This window comes from Phyllostomus hastatus, unplaced genomic scaffold (genome assembly GCF_019186645.2).
Source record: "Phyllostomus hastatus isolate PE091 unplaced genomic scaffold, TTU_PhHast_1.1 phas_contig_148, whole genome shotgun sequence".
NCBI classification, from domain to species: domain Eukaryota; kingdom Metazoa; phylum Chordata; class Mammalia; order Chiroptera; family Phyllostomidae; genus Phyllostomus; species Phyllostomus hastatus.
In genome coordinates, this window is record NW_025333607.1 from 10,880,001 (window position 1) to 10,897,677 (window position 17,677).

Consider the following 17,677-nt stretch of genomic DNA (forward strand, 5'->3'; position numbering starts at 1 on the left):
CTTTGCCTGGTCAGAACAGCCCGCCGGCCCCTCTGGGTTCACAGGCGTGCCCACCTCCCACGGGAGCAGGGTCCCGCCTCCCACCCTGCTACCCCGTCCTGCAGGGCCCAGCCCAGGTGCCGCCAGGCCTCCGGTCTCTCAGCACCGCTGTGGGCGGGCCTGTTCAACAGCAGCACCCTGGAAGCCTTGGGACCCCAAGGCAGCCCGATCTGTGGAGTCTGAGTTTCCCATTTGGCAGTCCTTCTGGTTGCTGATTTGAAATACAGGACCCGGCACAAATAACGCTCCTTTGTTATTACACAGTCCTAAGCATATAATTCTGTAACAGTGTCCCACTCAGGCACACCGTGTGACACTTTAGGTGAAATGTTCAAATTAAAACTTTAAGTTATTTTACGCCCCTACCATTGCCCTACCAGCCACACTGGGGCAGGCGTTACTTCTGCCGGGCCCGGTACAGTATCGCTTCATGACGAGCCTTTGATTTGGGGGCTGTCAAAGGTGAGTGTTCTGGTCTTGTGGGAAACACACTGTTTTGACAGCCATCGGTGCCTTTGGCTCGTGTCCCCAGCACGTCTCCTCGGCCCAGAGGTCACCGCATTGGGCAGACGTCCTCAGCAGGCCGGCCACAGAGCCTCCCGCCCTCCTGGGTCGAGGCTAAGCGAGAACAGCTAAGAGACTTGAACCTCGTCAGTAGGACCTTTCCCGGGGAGGGGCCTCAGCGTGCCCCCTGCCCAGATCGGATCTTGTCCATCTCTAGCACCTTCACGAGGCAGCAAAGGGGTTGCATAAACCAGGGGCTTACCTTCCTGAGTCAGCCTGGCCTCCGCCAAACGCCGCACCGTGCACCTGTCAGCCGAGGCGCAGGAGGACGACGCCCAGGAGGTTGTCCCTCCCGTGTTTTCTTCTCCTTGTTTAAACCCGTGTTTTCTTCTCCTTGTTTAAACCCGCGCGAGCTGCAAGCACCTTCGTGCACTGAGCACTGACCAGCCACGTGAGGAAGCCGTAGCTCCGTGCGGCGATGCTCGTTCCGGTCTCCCCTGAGTCGGCCGTCCAGGAGACGGTCCCGGGCCCAGGGGAAGGCAGGCTGGCCGGCCATTCCGAGGCTGTCTCAGTGCCAGAGGGCGGGGTGGGGTTGAGGGGGCGCAGGGGGGACTCTGTCCCCTCCGTGGCCGGTGTGAGGGAGGACCAGGTCTCCTTTTGGTTTCAGTGGCAGAAGGGGGTGTCAAAGAGTCTGTCCTCATTTCATCATCTGCAAATGAAAGGACCAGAAAAACGTCGATTTGAAATGAACGTTCAGATGCGGAAGCCTTGACTCCTTGTCTGAAATCTGGCCCCCGCCCTCCTGCCCCTCCCCAGCAGTCCAGTGTGAGGGGGAGGCGTCAGCAGCAGGCCAGGCTCAGGTTCGGAGGCGGGAGTCGGGGTCCTGTTCCCGGAGCAAGTCCAGCGAGTCCGTGTTGCGTTGCGCCAGGGTGTTTCGGGCTTCCACAGGCGGCGGGCTGCACCACCCTGGGCCGTTGTCCCCACCTGAGAGCTGCCTCCTTTCAGCTCCTCGTCCCCGAGGTCCCCTCGAGGTCCCGGGGAACCAGCCGCAAACTTTCATCTCTTCCAGATGTGAAATCAGAGCCCCGTCGGTTGTTGTATCTCTGAGCGCTGCTCTGAACGTGGGGAACTTGAGACGGAAACGCAGAGGCCAGGCCCCCCATTGACGCAGGGCAGGGCCCACACGAGGGACCCCACGTGGGGGGAGGGGACGGAGCCTGGGATTCGGGGCCACGCAGCCCAGCGTGGGGACCGCGGCAGGCAGGGATCTGGCCCAGTTTGTCGTGAAGCAGCCTCGAGCGTGAATGACGCGGCCCTGGAAGGCGGCACCGGCTTCCCTGCGGCCCAGACCCCGCCAGGACTCAGGTCCAAGCGCCTGAGCCAGACGCACACGCCCCCAGCTGGTTCTCTGATTCCCCTTCGAGCCGAGCAAGCAGCCCTCCTCTGGGCTTCGGTGCTCACGCTGCTCGTGCACTCGCCGGCGCTGGTGTTTGAAGCCGCTGCCCGGCTGGGATCCTGGGGTTGGAAGGCGGGCTGGCCAGAGCCCCGGAATTCACCTGGCTTAACACACAGTCACCTGTGGCATCGGCCGCCACTGACCCGTCGCTTCCAAAGTAACGACGTAGTGAGCGTTAGGTTCCTCATCCCCAAAAAGGATATTAGACTGTGAGAAAAATTAGTGAAGATGAGTTCTTCTCAAAACCAGAAGAAGCCACACTCTTATTCTTGGCTCTTTCCAGCCGGAAATATTGGCCCACGCTCAGAGCATCCACCGAAAGGTGCCCTTACTTGGAAAGGCAGCGGGTTTCACACCCGGACCCCACACCCGTAAGAAACACACTGAAAGTCCTGTTCACGCCCGGCCGACGCTGCACGAACCATTCCCACGGTCCCCGGGGCGAGCCCACAGCAGAGGGGGGCTCTTCACAGCCGTCACACGTGAGCCCCACCTGCCCCGGCGCAGCCCAACTCCTCGGGGCCACGTGACACGGAACAGGACAGTCAGGGGCAGGGACACTGCCCGTCAGGGGACTAAGATCCGGGGGCGGGGGTGCAGGCCACGGACGGTAGAAACACGGTGTTTCCTCGGACGGTGCTTCTCTTTCTCCTCCCCCAGCAGATCCGTCCACATCCACAAAACTCATAAATGCTGTCACTTAGCATCTTCCTGAAAAAACGCTTTTCTATTATAAATCGCTTACCATTTCCAGGTAAAAGCATAATTCCAAGAGAAGCTCTTCTAACTCAAACTCATGTTCTCAAAAAGTTGTTTGAAAATTCCTAGCTAGTTTTACCCACCCCCAAACACACACATTCTGCTTCTGGTGGCTCTGCTCGGACCTGGACGATGGTGGATGGTGGGCGTGGTGGTGCCTGGGTGGTGCTGAGCCTTCGCCGCGTCTGACTGGCCTTCTCCACACGGAGCCGTGCCGTGGCCGTGCGCAGGGGTGACACCCAGACGCTGGCACTCTCCCCTCTTTTACACAGACATAGAGTTATCTCCAGAGCCGGGGAGACTCACTGGTGCGTCCTGCGTCCCGCTAACCAGCATCCCACAGCGTCACGTCCAGTTCATGAAAACACCCCAACGGAGCCGTACGCTCCGGCTGTCGCACCATGGCCCTGCTTGTGTTTCATGCTTTACCCGCTCCCTTGTGGTGGGAGCTGTTGTCCGTGGCGACGCATCGATGCACAAGTTTGGTGGTCTGTGGCTGTGTGTCCCCTCACTCTTGTGAGACCTGGCCTGGGGAGGGCAGATAAATAAATCGGGAGAACGAGGGTTAGGGTCCCGCCCTCGGGGTCCAGGGCCAAGGTCAAAGTCTAAGCCATTTCTGTAGTACGCAGCTAGAGGGAAAAGGCCCTTCATTTTGAGTTTGGTGATTATGGGCTTGAAAGTCGGCCCCCACGGGCCTGGGAGAGAAGAGGGCCCGCCGCCTGCCTGCAGTCCAATGGGGAGTCTGAGAAAAACGCAGACAACGTTAGGTTCCTACGTTTTCCTAAAAGTCCCCACCCACCCCCCTGATGGTCCTAAAGGGGGGTTGGAAAAGCAACTAGAGTTTCTTCCCGTGCATATATATAGTACTTTTTTTTTTTATCCTGGAGAAACCAAAGCACTTTAGTGAGTCTTACAACCCGTACACTTATGGCGTCTTGTTCCGGCACTGGGTGTCTGGAGGCAGGGAGTGGCTGGGGTCCCCGTCTCCTCTGACGGGCAGCTAAATGTGGGGGGAAGCCTTGAGCCGGGGGTGAGGACAGGAGGTGACAGGTCTGAGCAGGCCCTCACCTGCTGTGCAACCGTGGGCAAGCCGCTTGACTTTGCTGAGCCTCGGGCTCCCCGAGGGAAGGCCGGGGGCCACCACGGCCACTCCCCGGGAGAGTGCGGAGAGAAACTGGTGCAACTGGTGGGAAGTGCTTGGAAGAAGTTACGGCTCCGGTAGGGGCTGAGGAGAATCGTGTGTTGATGGAGAAACTGAAGTCAGCAGATCGGCCCGAGTCCACGGAGAAAAGTTTTCTAGCAGCTCTGGGACCCGAGTCCAGCACCCTGGACCCTTCCCACGAGGTGCTGCTGCAGCGGGGGTGTGCACGGGTGAGCACACCCCACACTGTGTACTGACGCGTGTGTGCACGGGGCGGACGGGGATGCATGTGTACAGGAGGTGTGTGGCATGGTGCGGCACGCGGGACGGGAGGCCCGGTTCTCACCGCAGTGCCGACGGTGGCCCTGCGGCTCTGGGCGGTCGCCCGACTTCCCGGAACCTTCCCATCTGGGACACAAGGACGTTGTGCTACGTGGTCTCTGTGGCTCCTTCAGCTGCAGTGATGCGTGTATGTGTATGTAAATAGGCTTATCTGTAGAAACGGGCCCGTCTGGACGCGGGGTGGGGGGCCAGGCCTGCCCAAGTGCATTTGTTGTGCCGGGAGCGGAAAATGCACGAGCAAGTCGGTGAAGTCCTGTTCCAAACTCCCATCGTAGTGTTCGGTGTCGTCGTTTGAAATGCACTGTGTACCTGGGTGAAAGAACGCGCTCTTAGCTTTGAAGTGTTTGCTGTTAAACTTTTTCAACCGAATCCATTCATTGAAGTCAGAAGGTCAGCGACCCTGTACTCGGACGGGTCTGCGCAGCCTGTTCACGAGGAGGCTGGCTTTTGCGTCTGGGCCTCCACGTGGCTCCGTACGAGTCAGCTGTCCACTGATCGTGCTGTGGGTGAGCCGGCTTCCCGGGGGGCAGCCTGGGAACGGAGGTGACAGTTGCCCAAACTGGTGATGTGACTCCATTCAGCTGTGTGCCATTTCCGGTGTGAAGATGTTGTTTGCTGGCATATGAGGTGTGTACACTGTTGTCAAAAAAGAATCTGGTGTTTAAAAGGAATCAAATGATGGTGGCATTAAATGTTCACTTTTATCCTACTAAGAGTCATGAATTCCTCTTTATCCAATGCCTCCTGCTGGGTGGGGCCGGGGTGGGGTGCGGTTCACAGCCTGGGGACAGGGCTTCTCTCCAGCGTGCCCCAGCCGAGGTCTTCCTCCCAGACCCTAGGAACGTTCTAGAAGAGGCCTGTCTAGCTGTACCATGGGGCTGGCCTCCGACAAGGTCAGAGGCTCGTCTGGGGGTGGATGGCAGTGGGGCTGGGTCACAGCCCCACACCGGCACTGGACTGGTGGTCACACATGACAGGTGGCAAGAAGCGTGGTGTTGACGTGGTGATATTTTTGTTGGCCTAGTGACACCCCCCGAGCCCACTGTCTCTGGGGCCCTCACAGAACTGAGGCAGAACTCTGGGGCCTGGACGCACGGCCCCTATCACCACGGCGGTTCTCTCAACTGTAACTGGGTGCACCCAGGTAAGAGAGCAGAAGCAGATCGGAAACTGGGAAAAGGCCTCCTGGGGTAGCCCTCGCCCTCCCTCAAGGCCAGTCTCTTGCATCAACCACAGACAACTTTCCAAGACGTGGGCACCACATCCATCCAATCAACCGAGCGCTCGGTGGTCCTGAGAGAGAGGCCAGGGGCCACTCCAAGCAAAGAGACGCCATTCCTGGCCTGGCCCTGCTTCGAATCCCCGCTGCCTACTCTGCTCAGCTGGCCTGGACAGGCCTCCGGGCACCCCACTTTCCCTCTCCCTACATCCCAGACCACACCCTCGTGGGCTCCCTTTGGACCCCTCCAGAAGCCATGGGTTCTTTATGTATCCTCATCCAAGGACATTGTTTTCATTGCTTCAGCGAGAGAGAGAGGAGGAGGGAGAAACATCAATGTGAAAGGGAAGCATCGACTGCTGGCCTCCCATACGTGCCCGAACCAGGGATCATACACATCCAGACCAGGGGTTGTACACGCACACACCTTGACCAGGGATCAAACCTGCAACCTACGTATGTGCCCTGACCGGGAATCGAACCTGCAACCCTGTGGTCACAGGGTGATTCTCCAACCAGCTGAGCCACACTGACCAGGGCCAGACGCCATAGATTCTTAAGAAGCCAGAAGCCAGAAGGGTTTTCTAGAAATAATTTCTTCAAAGAAAAGCAAGTGGAGGGCCCGCCGAACCCTGGCCACTCCCCCGGAGGGAGGGAGGGAGAACAGGCAGGCGGCCTCTAGGGTCCATTCTAACCCCTCCCTCTTCCTCGGGGGAGAAACTGTCCAAACATCTGACCTGAGCTGCACTTGTCTCTAAAACTGTGAAACTCGCAAAACCGCTGTTTGTATTTTTATTCTTTTCACCCTTTCAACCCCGTCCCCTTGCCCCCAGGGGACGCTGACACTATCCACCCCGCACACTCCTCCAGGTGCCCCCGGGGACTGGAAGGACATGAAAGACAAAGCCAGGTGACGCCATTCCCCAGCCACGGCAGACTGGCTGTCCCGCCCCGCCCCACAGGAGGCAGAGTCCCCCTTCGGGCCGGCAGGGCCTGCCGCTTGCACTCACCCTGCAGCTGAAGGCCATATTTCTAGAAAACCCTCATAAACACAGAGGCCTCGGAGTGTAAGCGCACGGGCCTGCCCGTGTCGGGGGCGCGCCCAGCACTCCCACGTGTCTCGCGTGCCTCTATCCCGCCAGCACCAAGAACAGAGCCTGGGACACAGAGGGGGCTCAAACGGTGTCAGCTGAACGCACGAACGCACGAATGATTAGAGGAGGCTGGGAGAGAGGGGGGAACAGAGAAAACCTGGGCAGACCTCTGCAAACCCCTGAACCGAAGGACCCGCGAAGGTCTGCAGTTGCCAACGCCCAGTGGGGGTTAACCCCCTCGTTCCCAGGGGCGCAGGGGTGCCCGGCCCGCCGGGTCAACCCCACGCCCGTGGTTTATCATACGCACAGCCCTGACCTCCCCACCGCTGGCCAGCCTCGGCCTTCAGCCCCCAGCGCGGGTTCTGTGCCAGAGATGAGGCAGGCTGCGTTCAAGCCCTGGGACTGCTGTGCAGCGCTGACAAAGCAGCCATCGAGTGGGCCTGACTCTGTGCTCTGTCCCGGACGCTGCTGCGGAGTGCAGCAGACTCCGGCTTCCAGAGCTCAGCGAGGCTGGCAGGACTGGCCGGCAAACAGAAACCCCGTTTCTGACAGGCAAACACTCTCCTCCGTGCACGGTGAAGGCTTCTCCCACCCACCCCCAGCTTGTGCCCCTTTACCTCTAATTGGGGCCCACGGCCAGGTCTCACCGCCATATGAGTCTTCTTGAGGCTGGGAGGGAGGGAGGGAGGGAGGGAAAGGGGAGGGAGGGAGGGAGGGAGGGAAAGGGGAGGGAGGGAGGGAGGGAGGGAGGGAAAGGGGAGGGAGGGAGGGAGGGAGGGAAAGGGGAGGGAGGGAGGGAGGGAGAGAACCAGCAGTAACCAGCCACCCTGCAGGTCGCTGCCCCCCCTCCCCGCCACGGGGCTTCCGGGCAGGGCCATCTGCTGGGGAAGAGGGGAGCTCCCAGGTCGCACCATCCCCCAAAACACCCCCAAACCACCCCCAATACCACTCAGCTGGGGGCCTTCCAGCTCTTGCTCAGAAGTTTGCTCCCTGCATTTGCTAAGAGTCTGAGAAGAATCCAGGTGGCTGAGAGGCTTAGGGGAGTGAGGGGGGTGGGGATGGTCCCCCCCCACCCCCGCCACCAGGCGTCCGGCCTCTCCAGCAGGGAAGCAGACCCAGGGGCTCGGGGTCCACCTGTGCGCAGGGGAAAGTGTTGTTTGCTCTCCGTCTCACAATCGTTACCTGTCCTTGCTCGGCCGTTCTTTGCCCCCCGCTGCTCCCCAGCGGTCACCTTGCCTGTGCTTAGAAAAACCTCAAAAGACAGGCCTTCCAGCGGACCACAGAGATGCATGGACCCCCAGGGTCCCTGGAGGCCCGGCGAGAAAAAGGCCTTTCTTTTCTTTTTAACTGGACTTTTGAAAAGCTGGAAATAGAAAATAAAAATGACCTTTAATCCCACTCCAGAGAGAACCTCTCTCTCGCTCTCTCTCACACACACACACACACACACACGTTCTCTTATACACAGGGCATCATCCTGGACAAAGCCTTTCGGAATGTGCTCCCTCCCCGAACGGCCCTGCCGCGCACACCCCTGTCTCCGGCCAGCCACGGGCCCCGTAAGGGCTGCGGAGTATTCGGCCGGCAGACGGGGCGGCACTCAGGTGCTATTTACTCCCTGCAATTGGACCTTAAAATTGTTTCCACTTTTTTGCTGAGACAAATCGCCCTGTAATAAACACGCTGACCATAAATCTCCTTTCTGCCTCTCTGACGAGTCCCGTGGGGTAGACTCCGAGACGGGAAATGGCTACAACCAGAGGAATGAGACACTTTCATCAGGCGTTTCCTGCACACGCGAGAGCGGCCGGGTTCCACATGGCCCGCCCTGAGTAATGAAGAGAGAGAGAGTCCTCTCTTCCTCGTCAGCCTTCCGTGTCATCGACTCATTTTTGTATCCCTCAAATGTGTGTTAAGGAGTTCCCAGGTGGGGCAGCCCCGAGTTCTCAGCTATCGAGCTCTGTAGCATAAGGAGGATGTATGTTTGTCCCTAACACTGGGCTTCTGGGCGTGTGAGGATGGCGAAACGAACCTCTGCCCTCTTCAGGTCTGTGGCTGGGGCTGAGAATTGTATTGACCTAAGACAGATTACCAGGAGAAAAGCACAGAAATCTATGTAACTTAAGTCTTCCATGGCACAGGAGCCTTCACAAAGAAAGGAAGACCCAAAGCTGGCGGCAAAACATGAAGTTTTCAGACTAGGCCAGACAGAGACGGCGACTGTGGGAAAGGAACTCAAGTCCAGGGGAGGCCAGAGGAAGAGGCAGGCTTCACCCAGGTCTGCTGGGACACGCTTCTCCAGACCCCGCCTCCGTCCTGGCGACCCACGTGTTTCTTTCCTCCTGGCACAGGGCGGACAGCTCCCACGTGGGAGCTCCTCTCCCATTACCAGGGAGAAAATGTCCTTCCCGCCCCCGTGGTTTTGCAACTACCTTTAGCTCAAAATAATCCTTAGGCCTAGGTGGCCTCTTTTGGGCTGGCGCATTCTGCAACTGCTCTCGCGGGGCGGGGGGGCTGTCCCGAGGGCCCTGACATGCGGCCCGAGGCTCGGCCGAGGGGCCACGGAGCCTGGGTGCTGGCTGCAGGGCTGCGCCTTGCAGTTGCCCTTGACGGAATCGGCGAGCATCTCTGGGCTCAGAGTCCTCGCCTGTAGGAGGGGTGAGGCCTCTGCTGCCTTGCCTGGGTCCCCGGGCTTGTCTGTGGGTGGAAGAAGGCGCTGTACGTGGAAGTACGTCAGGTTCTGCAAGCGCTACCGGAGGAGAAGTAGCAGACTAACTAATTCCACCTGACAGTAACCCCAGCTTCATCATCCGCTCACTGTAACACTCCGGCGACTAAACAACACCCCCCAGCCACCGAGATCAGACACGCAAAGCCCGTATAAGGACGCAGAATAGCCAACAGACCTCTTCTGGGAAATCTCCACCCCCTTCCCACAAAGATTTTCAATATCCCTCCCCCTGCTGAAAGCCCCCCAACTCCGATGAAATGAACCCCAGTACAGGAAGCCAATTCTGCTAAAGTAGGGGGGGACTGCTCTGCCTGGGGAGTAGCCTTCTCTCTGCTTCCCGTGTAAACTCACTTCCACTTTAAACTCTCTGCTGGCTCACGCCTGAATTCTTTCCTGCGCAAAGCCGAGACCACACAGTGGGTTGCGTACCCCAGGGGGTATAGGGGCTGGGTGCCCCAGGAGGACCCCCAGAATGCCTGCATCCAGCTAACGACTCCAAAGGGAGACATTTAAGTTCACAACCCCCACCCCCACTGTTTATACGGAACACTTTCCAGTAATTAGCACCCAAATAACACAGCAGTCTTCATTCGGCAGCTGCCGCACCGGGGCGAGGCCCGGCAGCTCAGCATACCCCGTGTCACGCCCTGCACCTCGGTGGCAGGCGGGCGAGCAGCACGGCCACCACACGCACCCCGTCCCGCCACTGTTCCCATGTGGAAATGAACGAGGTGTGGGCTCCACGAACGCTGTCCCTGAGACATGGTGGCTGACGGACCCGGGCCGCAGCTGTGCTCACACGTGCCGCCGGAGGAAAAGACAGGACCCGCCCTCAGGACGTGGGGCTCCCTGGAGAGACGGGGCACACCCGAGGCAGGAAGGCGAGGGCCGGTGTGCGAGGTGGCGGGTGGGGAGGGTGCTCGCCCTTTAGCAACGGCCGTGCTCTGTGTCCGGAGGGCGCCAGGCAGCGGAGGCAGCCGGCGGACGGCATCGGGGACGTGACTGCAAGGAGCAGGGTGTCCCTGGAGCCCAGTCGGCCCACGCGGACACCCCCCCCCCCTGCACACACAGGGCTCACTCTCCTCTGCGGGCGCACACTGGCCCCGGGAGGAGGTCCGCGCACTCGGCCGCCCACCCCTCGTTGTGGCTGGCAGCTCAGGAGACACGAGCCCAGCACTGGGGTCCGACTCCTCGGAGAGTGTTTCACTCTGGAGGGAAAAGGAAACATTCAGGCCTGGGAGACAGACTGGCCTTCAGCGGGCGGCAGACCAGGGGAGAGCCCGGACTCCCCGTACGAAGTAGAAGGGAGATGGGGGCGGGGTGAGAAAGGGGACCGAGGCTGCGACGAGACGCATTGCTCCCTCGTCATCGTCAGCCCCGGGGCTTCTGCCCCCGAGAGTTGCCTGCACTGACTGCACCAACGCCCCCGATTCCCACCCGGTCCCCATTCTTCCCGTGGACCTGTTTAGGGAGCCAGGGATGGAGAATATTTCCATTTACCGCCCCCCCTTCCTTCCCCCAGTGTACTCAGCACCAGTGGGTTTTAATAGGGAGGCGGAGGGTGTAGCGAAATGCCTGGACAAGCACACCAGACAGTCCCGGGTGCCGTGCCAGCTCGGAGAAGGGAGGCGCGACGTCGCAGCCCCGGGGCCCTCGCGCCGCCTCATGAGGTCACCTGTCCTCCTGTCTCCAGGTAGCTGCGCTCCCGCACCAGGTAGCCGCTTGAGCGCCGTCTAGCTCAGGGCACTGTCTGGGGGAGGCAGCTGCCCCCTCTCCCTGAGGGTACAATGGAAAGCACTCAAATACAACAGACAAGGCGAGGGACTTGCTCCAGGATGTGGCAGCCCCCCGCCCCCCGCCCCACCAGCCATCTCAGGCTCCAGGGGGGTGACAGCCCGCCCCCTCCATGACCTCAGCGTGGTTCAGCCCCTCCCCCACCGCATCATCCAGGGCAAGTACATGGGATCAGCATCCCTCCCATATACCCCCCCACCCCCCAGCTCTGCCTCCTGGAGGGCGCTGGCTACCACGGCTGCCTCCCGCCATGGCTGGAGATGCCCTTTTCCTCTGCCGAGAGCTCCCGTTGGGAGAGGCCAATGGGGAAGAAGAGCCTTCTCTGGAACCTTCCACAGGAGCAGCGACCGCAGGAACCCTCCTTCCCGCACCCGGACTGTTCTCTAGCTGCAAAGGGAGGAATCTCCAAGGTCCTCAGTAAAACACCCGAAACGTCTAAAGAAGGGTAAATTGGGAGTGCTTGCGTCTTCTTAACACTGACGGGAGCACGAGTAGGTCCTGAGGGCGTCTGAACCCCAACCAGGTCAGCTCAGCACACCTTCACCAGGCATACCCCTCTGCGGGGAAGAGGCGGTGAGTGGTAACTCATGTTTATGGAGCCCTTTCCACTCCGCGAGGTGCCTTCATGCTCATTACTGGCTTTGATCTTCAGCTCCGCCCCGCTGAGGTCAGTCTTAGCTCACAGCCTTGGACGAGGACCAGTCGGAACGTGAGAGGGAAGGGGAGAAGGGGCTGGAAAAAAAACAGGAAGGGCGATTTGGTGGCTGCCTCATTCGTGCTTCACTGCGCAAACATTTACTGGTTACCACGCCGGGGCAGGCGCACTAGAGGCCGGGCGACGACAGTCGTCCAAACCCTTGTGGGGCTTTGAGTCTAGCAAACACGTCACCGATGCGCGCCCCTGCAAGACGCGGCTGGCCCAGTCCAAGCGCATGCCAGCCCAGCCAACGGGAGGCCTCCCAGTCTGGACATATGCCCTCCTGCACGCCTCCCTGTCATCACTGTCACAGTCACGACCACTCGCCCTTACGTGGTCACTGCCTGTTGTGTTGTCATTCTCCCCCTGTTGGCCTGAGAACTCCCCAAGGACAGCATCTTATCCTCCACCCAGCCCAGCAGAGCGCTGGGCCCCCAGTCTTAATGCACGTTCACCTACTGATGACCTACTATGAGCCAGGCAAGGTGTCAGGAGCTGAGGCTACAGAAAGGAAAGAAATTCAGGCCCTCTGTGCCAGAGATCTGGAGGTTTCTGGAGAGAAAGATACATGAAGAAGCAATTATTGTGACATGGCATGTTTCCCCCAAAATGAACAGGCAGCGGTGCAGCACAAAGGAAGACCAGGAAGGAGGAGCAGGGAGTCTCCGGGAGCACTGGGGGGTGGGGGGAGGGACGGGACTGCCGGGAGCTTGGCCAGGCCGGAGGGGAGGAGGCCGGCAGCAGGGACGCGAGGCTGGATGCTCTGTTCAACAGCTCGGGCTGGCAAGCACGGGGCACGTGGTCGGCAAGGGCACTCGGCACTGGTGGCGGGACTGCACTGCTTTTGCCCTTGGATCTCCTGGTAGAAAATTGCAGAATCCCAGAATGCCCGTGTTGGAAGCCAGCTCCGAGGTGATTTACTGAGTCCAGTTGTCCGTGGATGCGGAGGGGATTTCTTCAAGGTCACAAAGCTTAGGGTCCGGATAGGACACAAGAAGTCACCTGTCCTGTTCTCCACATCACACACCCCCGGCAACGCCTGCACTTGCATCTTCTCAGGCAGAGCTTTCCATAATCTCCTGTGTTTCTAAGATGCTAATCTCTCCAACTCAGGATCTTTGCCTCCCTTACAGAAAAATCTCAGGGACCTTCTAGCATGCCCGCAACTTACTCTCAAATAGTTCAGGGGGAGAAAAAAAGTTTTTGTCCTGTATTTGGAATGTTTCTGGAATTTTGAGACTGTTTTAAAAAAATCCTAGTAGGAGTAAGGTTCATGTATTAATCTGCTAGGGAGGCAGTAACACAGCCCTGCAGCAGACTGGCGGCTTGAAAAGCAGAAATGTATTTCCTCACCGTCCGGGAAGCTGGAAGTCCAGGTTCAGGGTGTCGCAGGGCTGGCTTCCTCTGAGGCCTGTCTCTTTGGCCTGCGGACGGCTGCCTTCTCGATGCCTCTTCAAACGGTCTTTCCTCTCTGCACACATGTCCCTGGTGTTTCTTTCAGTGTCTAAATTTCCTCTTTTTATAAGTGTACCAGTCAGATTGCATTAGGGTCCACCCTGACGGCCTCATTGTAACTGAGCTACCTCTATAAAGTATTATTTCCAAATACAGCCACATTCCAAGGTACTGGAGTGAATTTGGGAGGGAGGACACAATTCAGCCCATACCGTTCATTTCTTCATTCTCCCATCTCCTCTCTGCTGCCAGGCCACACCGTCTGCCTTCCGGAGATCAGCAACAGGGAGTGTCTAGGGGGCCCACCCCTTGTCTTGAGCACCAGGGGTCGGGTCCTGCCGACTGATCACACACCACTGCTCCGCATGCTCAAATGAGTCTTCACTGTTAGACAGTAAGTTCTTGACTGCGCCCAGCAGTGCCCGCTTCCTCCAGCACGCAGCACAGGGCCTTGCAGAGAACAGATACACGTAGTTTCAATGGGTGAATGGGTTCGACGGCCACATAGCAGAGAACCTGAAGTCTCTAGAGAAGGCCAGCACAGCAAAGAAGTGGGTACTACTCAGTCCTTCAGAGGAGTCAGAAATGTGCACGCTACACAGAGGAAGCACAAACACACAAAGGGAGCCCAGGGCACTGTTTGCACGTGGCCTTGCAGTGAACATGGCCCCGCATCTCGTGAGCATCCAGCCACCGTCCAGTATTCGGTGCATGAAAAACTACCCGAGTCCTGGGCTGGCGCAGGTCGGCGGCGCGCGGAGGTCGGGGAAAATCTGGCACGAAATCGGCGCGACAGCCATCCGGGGCGCAAGAACGCAGCGGTGATCCCTGAGTACGCAAGCTGCGGCTGCCGGACCCAGTGGGGCAGCAATTGTGGACCAGGGCGGAGCTCGCAGCCCAGGGTCCCAGAGAAGGGTCTGAGCCCAGGAGAACGGAACTACTGCCATTGTTCCCTCCGGTCTCCGCTCCCGCCCCCGCCCCCACATATAACGTCACAATCTAGCGACTGGGGTGCCCAGCCCCGGTGAACACCTAAGGCTCCGCCCCCCACCGTAACAAGAGCGACCAGACTGGGAAAAAAAAAAAAGGAGAGGCAGGGAAAGACATAAGATACGTTTCCAACAGAACAGATCAGTCCCCCAGGACTCATCCTTTTGAGCGACTAAGAAATAGCCAATCTATCAGATGCACAGTTCAAAACACTGGTGATCAGAAAGCTCACGGAATTGGTTGATTTTGGGTGCAATTTAGATGAAAGGATGCAGGTTACCATAAAAGAGATGCAGGAAGATACGCGGAGGAGAGCCAATAGTGAAAGGAAGGAATCTGAGTCTCAAAACAATACAGTGGACCAGAAGGAAGATAGAATCAACCAAGCAGGAAAGAATGGAGAAATAAGAATTCAAAAAATCAAGGAAAAGCTTAAGAGCATCCAGGACACCTTTAAACGTTCCAACATCCGAATTATAGGGGTACCAGAATGGGAAGGGGAAAAGCAACAAATTGAGCATGTATTTGAACAAATAATAAAGGAGAACTTCCCCACTCTGGCAAAGGGAACAGTCTTTCAAGAAATTCAAGAAGCTCAGAGAGCCCCAAAGAAGTTGGACCCAAGAAGAAACACACCAAGGCACATCATAATTACATTAGCCAAGGTAAAAACGAAGGAGAGAATCCTAGAAGCAGCAAGAGATAAGGGGACAGTAACCTACAAAGGAGTTCCCATCAGACTGTCAGCTGATTTCTCCAAAGAGACCTTACAGGCAAGAAGGGGCTGGAAAGAAATATTCCAAGTCATGAAAGACAAGGACCTACATCCCAGATTGCTCTATCCAGCAAAGCTCTCATTTAGAATGGAAGGGCAGATAAAGTGCTTTTCAGATAAGGTCAAGTTAAAGGAGTTCATCATCACCAAGCCCTTATTTTATGAAATGCTAAAGGGACTTATGTAAGAAAAGAAGATAAAGAAAAGACATGTATAATAAAAGGACAGCAAACTCATGATTATTAACAACCACACCTAAAGCAAAACCAAAAGAAACTAAGTAAACAACTAGAACAGGAACAGAACCACAGAAATGGAGGGCACATGGAGGGCTAGCAGCAGGGGAGTGGGAGGAGGGGAGGGGGGAAAAGGTATAGAGAATAAGTAGCATAGAATGTAGGTTGAAAATAGATAGGGGGAGGGCAAGAATAGTACGGGCAATGTAGAAGCTAAAGAACTCATAAGTATGACACATGGACATGAACTAAAGGGGGGGGAATGTGGGTGGGAGAGGGTGTACAGGGTGGAGGGGAGAGAAGGGGGGAAATGGGACAACTGTAATAGCATAATCAATAAAATATATTAAAAAAACAAAACAAAAAAAAACTACCCGAGTCCCCGGGGGATGTTTGTGGACAGGACACGGTCAGTTTTCCCACCCGATTCTCGTTCCTGCTTCGCATTCAGGACTGGGAATGCACATCCGGCCACGTGAACATCGCTGTCAGTGTCTGTTTCTAGAGCAGATCCTCAGAAGGCGGGCCGCCGCCGACCTGCCTTGCCAGCCAGCACCTCACCAACTCAGCACACTGCTCTGCGCAGGCGCGGAAATGCAAACCCTCAAATCTCTCGGGAAGCAAAGCGTTCTAGGGGGGAGGCTCGTTGCTGCACAGGCTGCGCTCACTAATCACCCGGCCAGACCTCCTCAGACTCTTATCACACGAGGGGCCCTGGTCTCTCACAGCTGAGAAGTAAAATGCCTACAGGAGAAATGAGACAATCCGAGCGGCTGATTCTTTGGGGGAAAAAACAAAGAAAGAAAAAGTAATTCCAATTCACTCATGGCGGGTCATGTCTTAACTCGGCGACAGGGAAACCCCATCCGGGCAGAAATGACCCCGTGTTCATTACTCCGCAGTCCAGGGGTGTCTGTGGCGGTGCGAGCGCTCGTTTTCACGAAAGAAGAACAGAGCATGTGTCTCAGTAACACAATCCTCTTGGTCCTGCTGAAATGCGACATTAGTAACTGTATTTGAGTGCAGTGTAACCCGGGGGCGGGGTGGGGGGAGGGTGCCCAGGCCCCCTGCTGCGCTGTTAAAGACCGTTATTAATGTAGACCCCTTCAAGGGCTGTAATTTGGGACTCGATTTGCCATAAAATTGTCCTGAGTGTCACCTTAGTCATCAGAGATCATGTGACCCATGATATACACTGAGCTAAAAGATGGCACCTCTTAGAAATTAACGTCAAATTGTCCCCAATAGTACAGAGGACCTGGTCACTGCATCTGAAATGAATTTCTTTGTGCCCCTGAGACAATGGGGGTTAAACAGGATGCGGGCACCCCACCCAGCCGCCTCCAGCTAGGCCTGCGGGGTCCCAGAGCAAAGCCTACCCCACCCCCACCCGCCGCCCCCGCCCCGGACTTAATGTCCTGGGTCTCTCTGCTCACCGGTCAACCCAGCACAACCTCACGGGCTGATTTTAAGGGCGCTTTTCTTTTTAACCCCGAATGTGCCCCAGCAAAGAGTTTTCACTGTGATCCCAGATAGGAAAGGCGGTTTAGATGTCAAGTCTGCTCAAACAGAAGGCAGTCGGGGGCTAATCGTTAGGAGAACACACACCAAGGCCACCAGGAGACAGCACCTCACACCGGCCAGACGGCCGTCACCACAAAGTCAACAAGGAACACGTGCAGGCGAGGATGAGGAGGAAGGGACCCTGGGGCACTGCTGGTGGGCACGGCCCCGGTGCGGCCTCCGTGCAAACCAGTACGGAGGGAGGCTCCTCGGAAAACTAAGAGTAGAACCACCACACGACCATTCCGGGCTCTTCTCGCCTCCGAATGAACCTGGGGGGAAGCAGGCTGCTGCTGCGGTTGGTCTGACTGACCCCAGGGCCAAACTGTCGCCACACTATGTGAAGAAGGAGGACCCTATCTGAGCCCAGGGGAGCCTCTGGGGTGCATCTTAGCAGTTCTTCGTCCAGTTTTAACGGAAGACTGAAGTGACCCAAAAAGGCAGGGACACTAGGGACTCGCACAGTTCAAGATGGAAACTGGCCTCATTCCGCCAGGTGAAGAACCTTCACGGGGCACGGTGCTGGCTAGAGGCCAGAGGACCACAGACCAGCTGCAGGAGAATGAATTTTTACATAGCAACTCGACTCACAATTTGTTGGGAATCAAGAACCGCGGGGAAGGTCGGCCGTGCTTAACCTCACAACCGGACCCTCGTTCACCATGGAGCAGAGTTCTTACAGAAGGTTCTGAAAATGTGATCCAACAGAACACAGGGCGACAAATTAAAACAAAGTAAAAAAAACGGCAAACCAAGATATTAAATTTTGCACAGCGAAAATTTCCCCATTATATAAAAAAACTAAAGATCAAGAAAAAAATCTAAAAAACCTGACAGAAAAATACACAAATGACATGTAAAGATAATTCAGAAAAGATAAAC